Source organism: Pleurodeles waltl, chromosome 6, assembly GCF_031143425.1.
Source record: "Pleurodeles waltl isolate 20211129_DDA chromosome 6, aPleWal1.hap1.20221129, whole genome shotgun sequence".
Classification (NCBI taxonomy): Eukaryota; Metazoa; Chordata; class Amphibia; order Caudata; family Salamandridae; genus Pleurodeles; species Pleurodeles waltl.
The window spans coordinates 430,309,358-430,328,881 of NC_090445.1; the positions used below are offsets into that span (position 1 = coordinate 430,309,358).

Genomic DNA, 19,524 nt, shown 5'->3' on the forward strand with positions numbered 1-19,524 from the left:
GCTATATGAAAGATGGTAAATTCCATTCACAACACACTTACATGCAGACCTTAGGGGACTGCACTGCACAATTAGCAGAGCTCAAGGCTCTGTTGATGGCACTGGAACAAATAGATCAAGGACAGTTAACATTAATTGTCTGTGATTCGTACTATTGTGTCTAGTCCTTCAATGAATATCCGCATTACTGATGCCAATTGGGTTCAGAGATTCAAAAGGCAACACCATTAAACATAGACTCCTTTGGGGAAAAGTAACGGATCTGAAATAAAAGCTACTGTATGTCCATGTAGTACATACATTGGGACATCAATGTGTTGGAATACACCTTACTGGCAATACCTTGGCTGATGAAGAGGCCAAGTCAGCAGTAGCTGCGGCTTCTGTTGCTGCAATACCTCGTTCATGGATGAGGTTGGATGATGAAACACTGGCTACTATGATAGCTCCAGCTGAAGGCAAGCCGATGCCAAAGCCATATCCTGGCGAATATTCCTACTGCATATCTAGCCTCAGTACTGCCCTAGTAACAATACCAGGGGTGGGTGATTGTGTTATCCCTAACCAAGATTAAAGACCAGAGTTGAAAAAAGCAGCGCATGAGGGAGTTGCTTCTGCCCATGTTGGTGTCACGGCTACTAATTAATTGTTACAAGCATGTGACTGGTGGCCAGGTCTCTACAAGCAGACCAAGCAGTATGTCCTTTGCTGTGACATCTGTCAGCAAATAAAAGGGTCTACCGTCAAACATTCACTGCAGACACCTCTCCTAATTTCCAACAAACCTCTACAATGTGTGCACCTGGACCACTGTGGTCCCCTGACACCTGATGTTGCATATAAATACATCTTAGTCGCTGTTGACTCATGCTCCAGATTTCTGACGCTCAAACTGTTATTAAAGATTTGCAAGTCTTTAACGCAAATATGCAGTTGCGGCATTCCACTCAGACCAGGGCCCTGCTTTCGGCTCAAGGGCATTCAGGGACATCATGGCTTCATTAGGGGTCCAACTGTAGTATTTGTCTCCATATTATCCCGAGGGAAATAGTGTTGTGGAACGAAGAAACCATGATTTAAAGCAATCCTTATCAGCCCGAGTATTAGGCTTGGTTCGTTCTTGGCTTAATCACCTCTATGGAGCCCAGAGAGCACTTAATAATCTGCCCAGATGGACCCTGGAAGGGTGCACCCTATAAGAATGTCTGTTCAGAACAAGAATGTATGTGCCAGATCTTGATGGTCCTGGCCCGGAGACGGCAGATACATCCTTTGACATAAATTAATGTGTCACTGTCTTGCAGGACTTACAACAGTTCCATGATGACAACACATCTGCCAGTGCTGCCTCTTTGGGACTAGAGAATGCATCAATAATATCAACCAGCTGGATTCCTAAAGTTGGGGATCTACTATGTGAAAAGATTGCTGTGATAAAGGAGTTTGGTCCTTCCTAGCGTGCACCGGTTCTAGTCCTGGGAATACTCGGTAACAGAACTGTCATTCTACCACCACTGTCTGTCTCTAAAGAAAATCGCTTTGTCTCCATCGACAATGTCAAGCTACACCAGACCTAGAGGACTCCTGGGTAGTATTCAAATCCCTCTCACAACAGACCAGGATGTTCCTCTACAGGTTTTGAGTCACAATGCTGACACCTCTTCGAGCTTGGGGAGAGTGGAAAATTATCTTTCACTAGTCCCATTAACTCCTTCGACAAGTAATGTCAATAATATTGTGCAATTCTATTCAAATCCTACTCAAACTAATGGAATAGTCTACTATGAATCACCTAGGGAGACTTCTGCCAGCTCTCCTCTTCCAAATATGGCTCCAGGTTTTTCACAAACTGCTTCTGGATAATTTCCCAACATCAATTACACCTTTACGGACTCATCTTCCTCTTCTACAACAAGACTGCCAAGAGCATGCAAGCTGATAATTTGGCTCAAAATTAACTATTTAATTCTTCCATGGAACTACATGTGGGTCTTATTGGCTGTACTTGCCTTCCTTCTTTTGATTGCGTTTGTCATTGTTGTTTTCTTACTAATACATGGTAACTACTTTCCTGAACACTCTACAATTGAACTGGTAGATGAGGTCCTAAAACCACATTTTTCCTCCCATAAGGTCTGCAGAGGCTTGTCCCTAGTGAACCTTTCAGCCATACCAAATCCTGATCCGATTGTTTGGGATAAAGTACCCTTTGATATATATACGGAACAATGGAGGTCATTCAAATTCCATATGTATTTGAACTTTCCATTAATGATCTTATAACACCTGGAGTTGTTTCTGATGACTGGGATATAAAAACAGTTGTTTCTATGCTATCTGAATTAGAATATTCTACTGTGTTTGAAAGTGAAAATGTTTATCCATAAAAATGAATATGGAGGTATGTTCTGTTATAATTATTATGTACATCATTACATTCACAAAGCAAGTACCCCATAGACTATTTTTAATTATACACAATGGTAACATTGTCCGACTCCGCCAATAGGGAGTTCGAAAACATATTTTTCTGGGCACAATGTTAAAAATGCTGAGTCGTATTATTTTAAATTGCCAGTGATGGAAATTCAACATATCTCATTAACTGATACCAAATTGATTTATCTGATTCCTTCGTTTCCCAGTTGGCTATAGGAGGCTATGGATATTGGCTAAAGTTGATTGATTTGAAATGTGTGTAAGGAACTAAAAATTAGCAAATAAGGGGAAAGGAAGCTTTATTTAGAGCATTCCTGATACCTGTTCAAATGATATTTTTACATGATACTTTACAACAGACAAGTTGTTTAGGCTTGGCAAAAATAAAGGACTTGAATGCGACCAGTATCCCTGCTAAATTTTGCATATGGCAAAAACATATTAATGCAACTGATGATCTGCTTGATGAATGGCTTCAAAATGGAACATTTAGCACATCACTTTTACATCCTGGTTGGTGGTGATTGTGGCCAGTAGACACAAATGGTTGTCATGCACGTTTTGTAAACACCACGGGGGGGTTTAGAACAAATAGGCCAGGCCCTCGCTATGTCTAATCAGAACATTTGGGTATAGTAACAACATACAGTGTATGGAAATAATGCCAGCAATGGTTAAAAAGTTCCTCACTAGATGCTGTTAAAGAACACCTCAGTCTCTTGTCCAAAGACACAGATTTGCAGGATTTCCTGTTAGGCCCCAGAAGACAACTTAAAAAGCGCTTCTTACATGCAGTCTACAATGAAATTTGGAAACTTTCCCAACAAGAAGCTGCTGCCCGGTTAAGGAAAATTGATCAGGAAAATTTACAGAAAGCATTAGCTGTTGTAGGTAATGGGAATATCACCTTGTCTAACCGTATATATACTTTAAACAACATAGTTTCTTCTGCAATAGACATTGTGCAAAGTGAGACGTCATTCTTACAACATGGACATAGTCAGCTAAGGTCCATTATGTAGATATTACAATCTCTCAAATCAGGTCGCGTTCCCTGGCAACACATTAGCAAAAGGGACATATCTTCAACATTTAATTTGACAAGTCAGCAATAAATAATGGCTAAAGAAGTCACTTATGTTATGCTATATATTGAGAAGTTAGTAAAGTTGCCTTTTACTGTGGCTGAAAAACCATCCGCTGAATGGTTAATACACTGGGTTTTTAGTCTGCCTATTTCAACACTGCAGTTCACGTCCTGCTTGAAACACATTCCAGTAGGCAGATATGAAAGGCTAGGAAATAGTTGTATCCATGAGGTGTGGGAGCTTCCCTTTTCGCACACATGTTTCAATGGCATGAAAGAGGTCTTTCTTAGTGGCAGTAAATGCCAGACTTCTGTAAGCCATTCAATGGTTTTAAAGCAGCTGTCCTTGCACAGGGCATGGAACGCTTTAGCAGTGAACTTAACTTGCTATCTGAAGGGAGTTCCAGTCCCCTTGACTAGACCTGCGTTCCAGGTTCTCTCTAATGGAAGCTATGTGCTTCTTCACAGTGAGAGCTGTGACAGAATGCGAGCCAGAATTGCTTACGCCGTTTCAGTTTCTCAAATTGTCACCTGTTGAGGGAATGTTCTTTTTCCTCCTACACAAAAGACAAAAGTTGCAGATATTTCGCCTCACATTTCTACTTCAAATGTGAATTTTGACAAGATGAGCAGACTAAAGGCTTTATTGTTTCAAAAACATATGGCGCTTACATCTGCAAGCAAGACCCATGCACTTCAAGTGGCGAGGTAATCTGCAGAAATACATTCCCTTTTAAATACAAACTTTCCGAGACACTTCGGTGAACTTGTTGGACGAATATTTAAATCATACAGTACTACTGGGATTGTACATCTTTTTAAGGCTGTTGGTTCTGGTTTCGTTCACATCTTCATCTCTATATTTGCCTTAATACTTTTAGCCATACACTCAATATTTTCGAGTATTTTTGAGGGATTTCAGATTACTTTGACTAAAATAGGTGGCATTTTGTTGTTGCTATCTTTTATTCACAATGGCTGTCCCTTCACAACGAGGAGAACAATGAGAACTGCAAGCGCTTCCACCAGCGCAACTGTGTCGTGAACGTATTATTCAATATTTCAGAGCACCACTCCTGGAAGAACTGGAGTACAATTGGTCTCTGTAATTCAGACAGATTTTGTATGGTGTGCAGCCTGTGTTTCAATGCCTCTGATGCTTTTTCGAATGTGCACTGAAAGTTTGTCTTTCTACGCGGTGCTTACTTTCATTGGACACTGGTCTGTTGATGTTCTCACTGAGGGCTCATTACCAGACATGCATGTTGAGGGTGTGTTTGCTACGGGAAGCTGTCTATGAGTTGCCCTTCGTGGATCATGCAGCTCTTGACTTAACATTGGGCACAACACGAAATACTGCTGCCTCAGCTGGAGCTCAGGCTTTGGAACATGAGTGATCTTTGGTTTTCTTTGGCAACAATTTGGGAACATTTCCTTGTTTCAATTGTCCTAGATGTTATTGGAGATTTAAACAATGCCGTTGAATTTCGATCTGGTAACAACAATGCTGCTATTTTCAACTGCCCCTTTTTAGGTTGAGTGTAAGCGTACGACCTCTTGCATACTTTTAAGTATACTTCTTCTGTGGGCTTCCAGCTATTTTATTTGTTAGTTACAGTGTCATTTAAAAATCCTTGCTTGCTAGTGATCAGTCATGCCTTTTGTCCCTCCTTCTTATGTGTAAAAGCAGGGACCAACTACTATATAATTAAACTTTTTCCTTTTTACCTGGTCTGTAGGGGACTTTGTTTTTACTTTGTTTCCTGCTCTTTCTTTCAACTGTTTTCTTCCACTCCTCTCCCTTTTTTTATTTCCCTCTTCCTCTTGCTACCTCCTCTTTCAAACTCGCAAAAACTTGGCTATTTCTGTCCTTGTTTCGTTCTCTTTTTTCTTCTTCAGGCATTCACTCCTTCACTATTTATTTCTATTCCCTTCATTTGTTCTTTGTCTTTTTCATTTGCTCTTTCCTTTGACTCGGTATGCATTCTTTTACTTTTTTCTTTTAGATCTTTCTTCCTTCCTTTTTTAAATGTTTTCCTTATCTTTATTTGTCAATTCACGTTTTACTATAAATCCCTCTTTGTCCTGTCTGTATGTGAAAGCCACAAGTTACTTGACGGGACCCGAAGTGTCAAAGTGGTTTTCCCATTCTGTGTCTGTGGGAAATGTGCCAGTACATACAGCTTTTCCGCTGCTTGTTTCTCTCACCATCTCTCTTTTTTCTCTTATGTTCATTTTTCTCTTTCTTTTCACACTTCTTTCATTATTTTTTCCTCTTTATCTTTCGTTCGCCAGCTTCCTTCCCTTTTTTCTTTTGTCTCCTACTTTTGCTCTATTTCTTCACTTAGTTGTGTTTTCATTTTCTCGTTCTTTTTTCCTTCTTTCTTTTATTTCTTTGCGACCCCTTTGTTTCGTCATTTTGTCTGTTGTATTCCTTTTGTTTCACTTTTTCTGCCTCATCCACTTTCTCTCCTGAGGCCTAGTTATCCGTGGAGCAACAGGTGCAGTGGCACCGAGAACTAGAGACCTATGGAAATCACTTAAATCTAATTACTGCTGTATTTTACTATCAAAATTACAGTCAACCATTTTTCTTTATTACTCCAGAGCCCATGACACAGTTACTACACCACTTGTCCTCTCCATCTTTACTCCCAATTCCCTCTTTCCTTTCACCATCCAATCCGTCCCAAATTATATTTTTGCTATGATGTTTTGAGCATTACGCTCTAATGCCAAAAATGTATTTCTGATAAGGGTTTATATGATGATTGTATATGTTTTAAGTTAGAGGAAGAAGGTACGTGGAAGTGCTTTAGTTAAATGCTGGGTCACTGGAAGTATGCGACAAGAAAATACGAAATTATGAGGCAGGGTTGACCAATTTATGTGGCAAAAAAAGTCCAGTTATGAATTTACAATGCCAATAGTTCTATCTCAAGAAAATACCAGACCTATTGCATTGCAAATGCTTGTTATATTTCACCTGCTTAAGTGTCTTTTAACTTGTCATGATTGACATTTATGTGTATATGTTTTAAGGAATAGCATTTTAGCTGCTTTTATACTTTTAATATTAGGCTTTTTTACCACCTTTGAACCAGCAAGGGGACGGTGTTGTTTAGCCATTTCAGTGATGCCTCTAGGCACTTTATTTTAGCAACTAGGCATGCCGCTTGTGCCCTTTAGCCCAGTTACATTTTATTCTGCCTCATTTTTATTATTTCGGAATCTGCCACATTTGTAGTGCTGTTTTCTTTTCTTTATCTAGTTGTTCTTTCGCGTAGGAAAGCATTGCATTTCTTAGCAAGACATTCTTTTCACTTTGTGCTTTCCTCAAGGCTGCAGCGAGATAGAGTTGCCGGCAAAGTGGTACACTGCGTCTCCCATATTCACAGAAATACACACATCCTCATGTGGGGACATTTTCTCAGAACATCAGCTGTTTTTATTATAAAAATACTTTTCTGTTCCATGCACGTTAGAGGGAGATTCCAAACAGATGACCACAACCGCATTCTGATTGACTTTGCTACAGATGCTTACTCAGACTACCGGTTCCCTGGCCTACAAGGGGATGGTGTCTCTATAGACAACAGGCTTCCTTGCTCAGATATGGGGGATGATGTCTTCCCAAGGGGGAATCTTGAAGAGCGGAATAGGGCTTATCATGCTGTGCTCTAACATAGTCTAGGTAGGAACCGCATATATTACACACAGTGACAATAAGGTGGGACTTTTCCTGTGTTTTACTTTTCTTGTCACCATTTTGCTTCTGTCATGTTTCATCATTCTAATTATTGCAATTCATGCCATTTTATCTAATACTCAGTTGTTTCTATAAATCTTATTGAACAATTTTCTGCCTCTGTTTGTCTTTGCATGTGTGAGACTAATGTAACTGGGACAAAGGGATGAGATCTGATACACCACGATTTCCCTGAGAAGTCATTAGGTCATGCGCCCTGTTGCCAAAAATCATCCCTGCTCTTGGGCAGAGATGAGGCACTGCTAGTTGTCCAGAAACAGATTAGGCTAACAGTTGTCACATGGTGTGGGATTACACTCAGTTCCCCATAATTCAGGTGATGCTACCGCCCAAATCCAGCAGCCTCATTAGGAGAATGAGAGCCCATGCATCACCCCCATACTAAAAATTTAAATTCAAACTAACTATAACAATATTAACATGTTCTTATAACCGTTCCACATAAATTTACTGTATTGTGAAAACCCCAATAATTCATGAAGAAATTGTTGCATGTAGTTACATTAATTAATCTCTGTGTTACTACATATCTCTTTATTCATAATACATCAGAGGGCTCAGCTTGAAGAACATCTTTATCAATAATGAAATATTTACATCCTTCACCGCATATACCTCAATGATCTACACTATGCTCCCATAGTATACATTGTTGTATTCACATTAGGAAACTTGTGTCACATTTTGAATATCTGCAAATATTGAATTGTTTAAATTCAATCATGCTGTTATATCCAACTTTAGGGTCAATTGAAAGTCTCCCTTTCAGTAACCCCTTTCTTTGATGTGCAGTCACTCACCTCAATCCATCCTCATAATCAACTTTCCAGTCCAAAAAGCAAATTCAAGAATATTAGCTCCCCCAGCTTTGCCTGGCATCTGGAATCCACATTGGAAATCTATAATTTTAATTTAATTCAAAATGCATAACCAACTAACTGCGCACAAAAACCACCATGATCTGCACTCACCAACAGCACCCTTTGTGCATTCTTCAGCCTATCACTAATGAGTCTAAACAGAAATTACACATTGATGTGTTGAAATTTTATGACATTGAACTACAAAGTAATGATGAATTCAGATATTTGGATGTCAAGTATGGTAACATTTCAATAATGTATTTCCTCTTTAACATCCATAGGGGAGTAAGGTACCTCCAGGATGCCTAATTATTTCAGGTATAGGTAGGTATACTAAGAGAGTCTCTGAGTATATTGACATCTATTTGACACCTATGGTGACCACTCTTCCCTCGTAAATCAAGGAGACTAAAGATTTGTTAAACCAATTTGTGGATTATCTTTTAACCATGGTGTACAGCAATGGGTTCTGGGTTTTCTAGATCTTATGACAAACTATTTATGGGTTGGTATGAGAGGGAGCATGTCTGGAATAATCATATCTTCTTTCCTGAAAAGATGACTGGTATACTGGAACATGTATATTGCTGATTTTCTTTTGATTTGGAGAGGTAGTGAACTGGAATTGAAGACATGTCATAAATGTTTGAATCAGAATGATTACAATGTGAAGTTGAGTTTGACATATAATCATAATGAGAGGTGATGCTACCGCCCAAATCCAGCAGCCTCATTAGGAGAATGAGAGCCCATGCGTCACCCCCATACTAAAAATTTAAATTCAAACTAACTATAACAATATTAACATGTTCTTATAACCGTTCCACATAAATTTACTGTATTGTGAAAACCCCAATAATTCATGTAGAAATTGTTGCATGTAGTTACATTAAGTAATCTGTGTTACTACATATCTCTTTATTCATAATACATCAGAGGGCACAGCTGGAAGAACATCTTTATCAATAATGAAATATTTACATCCTTCACCGCATATACCTAAATGATCTACACTCTGCTCCCATAGTATGCATTGTTGTATTCACATTAGGAAACGTGTTTCACATTTTGAATATCTGCAAATATTGAAATGTTTAAATTTAATCATCCTGTTATATCCAACTTTAGGGTCAATTGAAAGTCTCCCTTTCAGTAACCCCTTTCTTTGATGTGCAGTCACTCACCTCAATCCATCCTCATAATCAACTTTCCAGTCCAAAAAGCAAATTCAATAATATTAGCTCCCCCAGCTTCACCTGGCATCTGGAATCCACATTGGAAATCTATAATTTTAATTTAATTCAAAATGCATAACCAACTCACTGCGCACAAAAACCACCATCATCTGCACTCACCAACAGCACCCTTTGTGCATTCTTCAGCCTATCACTAATGAGTCTAAACAGAAATTACACATTGATGTGTTGAAATATTATGACATTGAACTACAAAGTAATGATGAATTCAGATATTTGGATGTCAAGTATGGTAACATTTCAATAATGTATTTCCTCTTTAACATCCATAGGGGAGTAAGATACCTCCAGGATGCCCAATTATTCCAGGTATAGGTATTCTAAGAGAGTCTCTGAGTATATTGACATCTATTTGACACCTATGGCGACCACTCTTCAATCGTAAATCAAGGAGACTAAAGGTTTGTTAAACCAATTTGTGGATTATCTTTTAACCATGGGGTACAGCAATGGGTTCCGGGTTTTCTAGATCTTATGACAAACTATTTATGGGTTGGTATGAGAGGGAGCATGTCTGGAATAATCATCTCTTCTTTCCTGAAAAGATGACTGGTATACTGGAACATGTATATTGCTGATTTTCTTTTGATTTGGAGAGGTAGTGAACTGGAATTGAAGACATGTCATAAATGTTTGAATCAGAATGATTACAATGTGAAGTTGAGTTTGGCATATAATCATAATGAGAGGTGATGCTACCGCCCAAATCCAGCAGCCTCATTAGGAGAATGAGAGCCCATGCGTCGCCCCCATACTAAAAATTAAAATTCAAACTAACTATAACAATATTAACATGTTCTTATAACCGTTCCATATAAATTTACTGTATTGTGAAAACCCCAATAATTCATGTAGAAATTGTTGCATGTAGTTACATTAAGTAATCTCTGTGTTACTACATATCTCTTTATTCATAATACATCAGAGGGCACAGCTGGAAGAACATCTTTATCAATAATGAAATATTTACATCCTTCACCGCATATACCTAAATGATCTACACTCTGCTCCCATAGTATGCATTGTTGTATTCACATTAGGAAACGTGTTTCACATTTTGAATATCTGCAAATATTGAAATGTTTAAATTTAATCATCCTGTTATATCCAACTTTAGGGTCAATTGAAAGTCTCCCTTTCAGTAACCCCTTTCTTTGATGTGCAGTCACTCACCTCAATCCATCCTCATAATCAACTTTCCAGTCCAAAAAGCAAATTCAATAATATTAGCTCCCCCAGCTTCACCTGGCATCTGGAATCCACATTGGAAATCTATAATTTTAATTTAATTCAAAATGCATAACCAACTCACTGCGCACAAAAACCACCATCATCTGCACTCACCAACAGCACCCTTTGTGCATTCTTCAGCCTATCACTAATGAGTCTAAACAGAAATTACACATTGATGTGTTGAAATATTATGACATTGAACTACAAAGTAATGATGAATTCAGATATTTGGATGTCAAGTATGGTAACATTTCAATAATGTATTTCCTCTTTAACATCCATAGGGGAGTAAGATACCTCCAGGATGCCCAATTATTCCAGGTATAGGTATTCTAAGAGAGTCTCTGAGTATATTGACATCTATTTGACACCTATGGCGACCACTCTTCCCTTGTAAATCAAGGAGACTAAAGATTTGTTAAACCAATTTGTGGATTATCTTTTAACCATGGGGTACAGCAATGGGTTCCGGGTTTTCTAGATCTTATGACAAACTATTTATGGGTTGGTATGAGAGGGAGCATGTCTGGAATAATCATCTCTTCTTTCCTGAAAAGATGACTGGTATACTGGAACATGTATATTGCTGATTTTCTTTTGATTTGGAGAGGTAGTGAACTGGAATTGAAGACATGTCATAAATGTTTGAATCAGAATGATTACAATGTGAAGTTGAGTTTGGCATATAATCATAATGAGAGGTGATGCTACCGCCCAAATCCAGCAGCCTCATTAGGAGACTGAGAGCCCATGCGTCGCCCCCATACTAAAAATTTTAATTCAAACTAACTATAACAATATTAACATGTTCTTATAACCGTTCCACATAAATTTACTGTATTGTGAAAACCCCAATAATTCATGAAGAAATTGTTGCATGTAGTTACATTAATTAATCTCTGTGTTACTACATTTCTCTTTATTCATAATACATCAGAGGGCTCAGCTTGAAGAACATATTTCTCAATAATGAAATATGTACATCCTTCACCGCATATACCTCAATGATCTACACTATGCTCCCATAGTATACATTGTTGTATTCACATTAGGAAACTTGTGTCACATTTTGAATATCTGCAAATATTGAATTGTTTAAATTCAATCATGCTGTTATATCCAACTTTAGGGTCAATTGAAAGTCTCCCTTTCAGTAACCCCTTTCTTTGATGTGCAGTCACTCACCTCAATCCATCCTCATAATCAACTTTCCAGTCCAAAAAGCAAATTCAAGAATATTAGCTCCCCCAGCTTCGCCTGGCATCTGGAATCCACATTGGAAATCTATAATTTTAATTTAATTCAAAATGCATAACCAACTCACTGCGCACAAAAAACCCCATCATCTGCACTTACCAACAGCACCCTCTGTGCATTCTTCATCCTATCACTAATGAGTCTAAACAGAAGTTACACATTTAGGTGTTGAAATATTATGAGATTGAACTGCAAAGTAATGATGAATTCAGATATTTGGATGTCAAGTATGGTAACATTTCAATAATGTATTTCCTCTTTAACATCCATAGGGGAGTAAGGTACCTCCAGGATGCCCAATTATTTCAGGTATAGCTATACTAAGAGAGTCTCTGAGTATATTGACATCTATTTGACACCTATGGTGACCACTCTTCCCTCGTAAATCAAGGAGACTAAAGATTTGTTAAACCAATTTGTTGATTATCTTTTAACCGTGGGGTACAGCAATGGGTTCCAGGTTTTCTAGATCTTATGACAATCTATTTATGGGTTGGTATGAGAGGGAGCATGTGTGGGATAATCATCTCTTCTTTCCTGAAAAGATGACTGGTATACTGGAACATGTATATTGCTGATTTTCTTTTGATTTGGAGAGGTAGTGAACTGGAATTGAAGACATGTCATAAATGTTTGAATCAGAATGATTACAATGTGTGAGTTGAGTTTGGCATATAATCACAATGAGATAACAGTTTTTAATGAAGAACTCTTTTGTGGATAATGACACTCTACAAACTAGAATGTTTCAGAAACCTACGTCTGTTAATACTATGTTACATACACATTCAGCATATGTGCAGAAACAGAAAGACAATATACATTAGGGAGAATTTTTAAGAGCAAAGAAGAGCTTCAGTGATGAATTTGTATATATGAAAGAAGAGGCAGTCATCACTAAGAAATTCAACAGGAGAGGTTATAAACCTGAGGTTGTCAATAAAGCAAAGGGTAAAGTGAACATAAGGAAACATTCAGATCTTCTAATAAGTAAACAGAGATCATGTAGTAGTGAAATGGAGGAAGAAATGATAAGGTTTATTACAAAGTAGAGTGATGACAGTTATTTTATTTCCAGGAGTCTTGCTAGACATTGGTTGATACTCTTGTTAAAGGAAGAATTAAGAAAGTACTTGTCAGGTAAAACATTGATCACTTATTTGAAGGCTTCCACTTTGAAAGGTATTCTGAATCCAAGTGATACCATTATGTTTAATAAGGTGAAAACTGCAAGAATCTGGATGGCTTCCAAGTACTGCAAGTGGCTGCTATAAATGTGGCCATTGCAACTGTTGTAAATATGTCTTGATGGAGTGAAAGAATTTGGAGATGTAGATAATAGCAGGAGATATAATTTATTCATTGTAATTCATTTATTAATTGTAATTCTAAAATGTGTATCTATTTGATTATTTGCATCCATGAGTCACAATTTTTGGGGTTAACACTCAGGAAATTCAAAGAGAGATAGAGGGAGCATTTGAGAGCTTTCAAAAATGGGGACAAAAAATACCATCTAGTTGTAAATTCCCAAGAAAATCATGATTATGTGATGCAGATACCTCTAGTTAGTTTGTTAGGCATTGAGCACAATCAAATGAGTAGATATGGTGGGGATGAGGAGCTGCTTTTATGATTTAGAGAAGCTTTCTTGATAGAGAAATTAAAAACTGTGACCAAGGGTCTTAAAAATAATTTTGAATTGTATGCATTATTATAGGTGTTTAACACTTGCCTCTTTTCCAACACCAAGGTGATGGTGAGGTGATGATGGGGTGATGATTGATGGTAAAAGTACGAAAGTTCAATAAAGAGGGTGACTTTTATAATTTGCTTTTGGTGCTTAATATTATCATCTTTTTATCATAGAGATAATGATGTGGTAATGATGATGATTGGCGATGAAAGCACAGAGGTTTTCAGGTAGATGCCTCTATTATAGTAAATAATGAATTGTTTACTAAACAAATGGACCTGGAGATAGCTTGGACGCAAAGAGGAGAATTAGAGGTTCTAAGTCACAGCTAGAAATGATGTTTTGTTGACATTTCCATTGAGTTTAATATTAGACATATTCAACGTCAGGAGCCTGTGAACTTAATTAACACAGAGGTTTTAAAGGAAATAGTCCTTTAGAGGAAGTAGCTAGTAGCTGAGAGGTAATGTTGATGCTCTGTTATTCACAGAAGGACGTGGCTTCCAGCCTGCAGCCTGTAATCATATTTTGGATGAGCATTAATTACATTATTATTGTTATTCGATAAGGCTTTTGTAGTGTAGTATTATTCACCAATATAACTATGGTACCTAATAACGTTGAGACAATGACCTAGGTATGTGATATAAGTAAGGAAATAGGTGCAAGGCTGCAGCCTGTGATTACTTTTTGCGTTGATATCACATTTAAGACATGTTGAAGAAAACTATAAATTTGTGAATAAAGAAAATGTTGTGTTCATTGAGAATGGTTTACAAGATATGATTTTTTAAAATATCTAGAAGGAACTGAGGGCCTCATTGTGACATTGGCGGTAAATACCACCTACCGCCTTGGTGACGGCTGCCAACATACCACCACAGCGGCTACCATCCGTCCGCCATATTATGAGCACTGCCTGACTTCCGCCACAATAAGAGCGGAAATCCAGCAGCGCTCATGGTGGTGGATGGTGGTAAGCTGGTGCTGCTAGCCGTATTATGACCAGAAATATGGTCTGGCGGTGTTCTGCTGGCGGGACGCTGCTGGCGGTAGCAGTGCCCATTCCCGTTCCCTGCCGGATGACCTCCTCACCGGACAAGGTAAGTCGACCATCCGAGAGGGGTGGGAGGGTGGGGAGTGTTATGTGTTTGTCTGAGTGTGTGCATGAATGTGTGAGTGTGTGTGTGAATGCATCTGTGAGTGTTGTGGTGTATGCGTGGTTGTATGAGCATGAGTGAATGCCTGTAAAAATGGTGAAGTGAATGCGTGTCTGCATGTCAGTGTGATTGTGTGTAAGAATGTGTCTGAGTATGTATGGAAGTATGTGTGTATGAATGCGTGTATGCCAGTGTGTGTATGAATGCATCTATGCCAGTGTAAGTGAATGGGTGTATGCGTGTTGCGTGTGAGTGTCTGTGTACATGTATGCAGGGAGGAAGGTATGGGATGAGGGGCGCTGTGACTGTAGTGGAGATAGGGGAACGGGGTGATGTGTGCGTGTGTGGCTGTGGGGGGTGGGGTTAGTTGTGTGTTTTTTTTTTTTTTTATTTTATTTTGAAGATGCACAGTGTACAAATACCAAAACAGAAAGAAGGCTGAATAAATACAATGAATACATTAAATAAATACACATCATTACATAAATTCATTTCATCAATCTACAGCAGACATCAAGACCACTGAGAGGGAGCGTATGAAATAGCCTGTTCATGACCATTAGAATACAAATAAAGTGCCAAAGTTGAGCATAATTAAATAAGTGAATAGATCCCCTACGAGCCTGATTCAATTATTGCCTAGCCACTGTGCAAACGGGGCCCAGATAGCTTCACCCAACCGTCTACGCCTGCGGCCCTTACACACATAAGAGCCCATCTCTAAATAAAACACTGAGCACATCCGAGCCAGCCAATGGTTAAAAGTTGGCAGAGTTGACTCCAACCAATCAGATGCAATACAGCAGCGGGCCACAGACATGGCTAGAAACAAAAACCTCTGTGAATATTCTGGGGATACCACTCCATCAGTTCCAAGTAATACTAATTGCGGTGAAATTACCACCTCCCGATGGGTTAGCCTAGTTAAAAAGTTAGCCATATCAGTAAAAAATTCATGTAGCCTGCTGCACTTAAAAAACATATGTACCAGGTCGGCCGATACACTCTTACATCTGGGACACACCACCCCCCTTGAGCTGCCCCAATTAAATAGCTTAGCGGGAGTATAATATAAGTGAAAAATAGTCTTATAATGTTGGGCTTGTGGCCCAGCAGATAATATAAAACGCAGTGCCATATCTAAAGAAGTACGTACTGCCACTTCAGAAGCTCCAATATTCCGAGCCCACCTCTCCGCCTGTTTACTCAAGTCATCTGGCATTAAGTTCAAGAAGAGCGGATAAAGCGAGCAAACCCGCCATCTAGTGGAGTTATGAAGAACCTCCATAACTGGGATTCTATCCCCCACCTGGACAGATGCTGATCTAAAATTTACCCCCCAAAAATGTCTAATTTGCAAATATTTAAAAAAATCCTTGGTGTTTAATGAAAATTCACTTGTCAGTTCTTCAAAAGATTTAAGGTGGGTATTCCCATAGAAATCACCAATGCACCGAACACCAAGCTGTACCCACCTGGTACAGTATTCATCCTTAAAAATGTGAGGAAGTACCGACGAATTCAAAATTGGGGTGTAAAAATTGATCCGGCCGATTCCAATTTTTTTTTAACATTGGTCCAGACCTTAAATGCAGCCCAGACAGTCTTGAACTTAACTTTTTTAAAGTAACTAGGCTCCACTGTTCTCAAGAAAGCTGCATTGGCATGACTTCCCCAAATCATATTATATATAGTAGGACAAATTTCGCCAAAATCTCAATTATCAGCCTGTCGATTAATTAATGGTTGGATATATTGCAGTGCAGATACCCAGTAATAAAAAAGAAAATGAGGGGCCGCCCACCCCCCCCCCTCTCTCTGGGTAGCACTAAATACTTATATGCCCGCCGTACTTTTTTAAAAGACCAGATAAAACTAGTCGCTAAACTCTCCATATGCTTAAACCATTCTTTGTTAAATTCCAGCGGGATAGTGAGGAAAAAATATAGGACCCTAGGTAAAAAAATCATTTTAATAAGATTGCATCTACCAATAATTGTTAAATGCAAATTGTTCATATGATGCAACTCTTTCCTGGTTTTAGATAAGACAGGAGCAAGATTGCTCTCTACTATCAAGTCCAAATTAACCGACAATCTGACCCCTAGATAGGTCACTTGATTGGCCCTCCTGTTGTCTTCAATAATGGCCCACTTATTGCCCAATATTTGCCATTTATTCCTATTTAATGCATAGCCTGAGATTTGCCCAAACTCCGCACCTAGTTTCTCTATTTGTTCGATCGCCTTCCCTGGTTCAGGAGTAGTGACGGCTATGTCATCAGCATATGCCAAAATTTTAAACCTGTCCTCCGCCATTACCATAGGCGAGATCAGTGTATTTTGCAATAACTTCTGAATCAAGGGTGTCTATATAGAGTGCAAACAATAAAGGGGAGCAGGGGCAACCCGGCCTAGTTCCTCTTGTAATATAGAAGATTTCTGAAATTGCCCCGGCTAATTGAACTCGAGCAAGGGGCTTCTGATATAAACCTTGTATAGCCTTAATAAAACCAGCCCCTATATTAACTTTACTGGGCACTGTCCATAAGTATTTCCAATTGACCCGATCAAAAGCCTTTTCGGCATCTAATAATATTAATGCCATAGGGGCCGCCATAGCCTGAGATGCATCTAACATGGTGATAACACGCCTAACATGATCGGCGGTCCCCCGCCCGGGAATAAACCCATGTTGCCAAGGGGAAACAAGCCCACCAATAACTCGACTAAGCCTAACCGCAAGGATTTTGGCATACCATTTGGCATCCGCGTTTATCAATGAGATAGGTCGGTAGGAGCCTGGTAAAAGTGGGTTCTGCTCTTTTTTAAAAAATATAACAATGTTAGCCTCCAGCCATGAGCCCGGCGCCCGCTCTCCAGCCTGTACTGACGTAAAGAGTGCCATGATATCATCCTTCAATTCCTCAAAAAACGTTTTAAAGAATTCTATTGGGATCATATCAGGGCCAGTGGCTTTCCCATTAGATATAGCAGTTAGAGCCGAGATAATCTCATCCAACTCAATGGGGGCAGTCAACTGACAGCCCTCCTCTTGCGATAACTTTGGGCACGACATATCACTCAAATACTGAGCAATCTTTTTGTCTCTCTCATCCGAGAAGAGATTTTCCTGCTGGTACAATGCGGAATAATATTCTTTAAACACCTGTAATACTAACGTATCTCCATACACAATCTGCCCCAGCCTATCTTTAATTGCCAAAATGGCACTCTGAGCCGCCTTTTGTCTAGTCTTATATGCAAGCACCTTGCCCACCCTCTCACTAAACTCATAACATTCCTGCGTACGAATCTGGGCTTTAATGATGTCTTGGTCTAAATACAACTTAATGATCTTGGCCTTCATGACCGTCATCTTATCCAAAGTATCTTGTATTGGAGCATTATTCCTTGCAAGCACCACTATCTGACTCTCCAAAGAAGCCAATTAGGTCTGGGCCGCAGATATAGCTAGGTGCCGTTGTTTCTCCCGCGTAAGGGCGTAGCTCAGAGTTTCCCCGCGGATAGCAGCCTTTAAAGCATCCCATAACATCCCCGGTGGAGCCGTACCCCTGTTAAAGCCCAAAAACTCAGTTAGCCATACTTTCATCCGTGACACATAAACCGAGTCAAGCAGCAAGCCCCGGTCAAAAGACCAGGGTCTCAGATGTCGCTCCTTACGCAAGTCCGAGAGTTGTACTACCAAGGGATTATGGTCAGATATGACCCTAGGGAATTTTTCCACCAGAATTCCTTCGCATAACAATGAAGACAGATAAAAGTAGTCTAACCGGACAGACTTTCGGTGGGGGTATGAAAAGAAAGTGTAACCAGGATCCATAGGCATACAATGCTGCCATGCATCCACAAGACCATGAGTCTGCAGCAACATTTGTAAGGCGCGAAACACCTTCGGCTTTCGTCCGACGTATGAACCCTGATTCTGTAAGGGGATATTAGTCTCAGTATGTATATTAAAATCCCCACATACAATAAGCGGTAAGGCCCAGAGCGCAAGTTCAGTATTCAACATATTAATACCAGCCGGATCATCAACATTAGAGCCATAGATAGAACACACAGTAAAATTCGATTGTCCCATAGCACACTCTATTATCACCCATCTGCCCATGTTATCAACCTTTTTCTTGACCACCTTAAGAAGATCTCGCCGTGTAAGTACTGCAACCCCTCTAGTGTTCGTATTTTGGGTGGTGTATGCGACTAATTGGAAACCAGGAAAATCCAACAAATACTTTTTAGCCGGGGTAACATGCGTTTCTTGCAAACAAATTATATCTGCCCTTAATGTTCTAAGCTCATGAGTGGCAAGACATCTTTTCTTAGAATCATTTAGCCCACATATATTTAAGGTGGCTACCTGTAAAACATTACGGTCCCCCATTGAAAACTGTAACAAATACACCCAAACTTACATCTTGTTTCATCATACACCTAATAATCTCCTGTGCCTTCAAATACATATTTCTGTGCATCTCCCATGCAAAACCTGCCCAACCCCAACCCACCCCACCAATCACCTCCCCACCCACGAAAGGAAACCCTACCTCCCACCCACCCCCCACCCAACCAAATGAGGCTTCCAGACTGTAGTCTGTAAGATGTACAAGCAGCCCTCCCCCCTTGAAGGGCTCTTGCAGCGACTCCTAGATTAAGCAAATTGACTAACCAAAGAAAAATTGTTTCCCCTAAAAGACTAGACCCCCACAAACCAACCATTTGAATAAGAGCACCCCTCCTC

At 39.4% G+C, this 19,524-nt stretch overlaps 1 long non-coding RNA gene across 2 annotated transcripts in view; it reads right to left on the reverse strand.

Moving 5' to 3' along the window:
- Positions 1–19,524, reverse strand: part of LOC138301967 (uncharacterized) — a 208,340-nt gene that overhangs the window by 28,323 nt on the left and 160,493 nt on the right. The window lies entirely within an intron of this gene.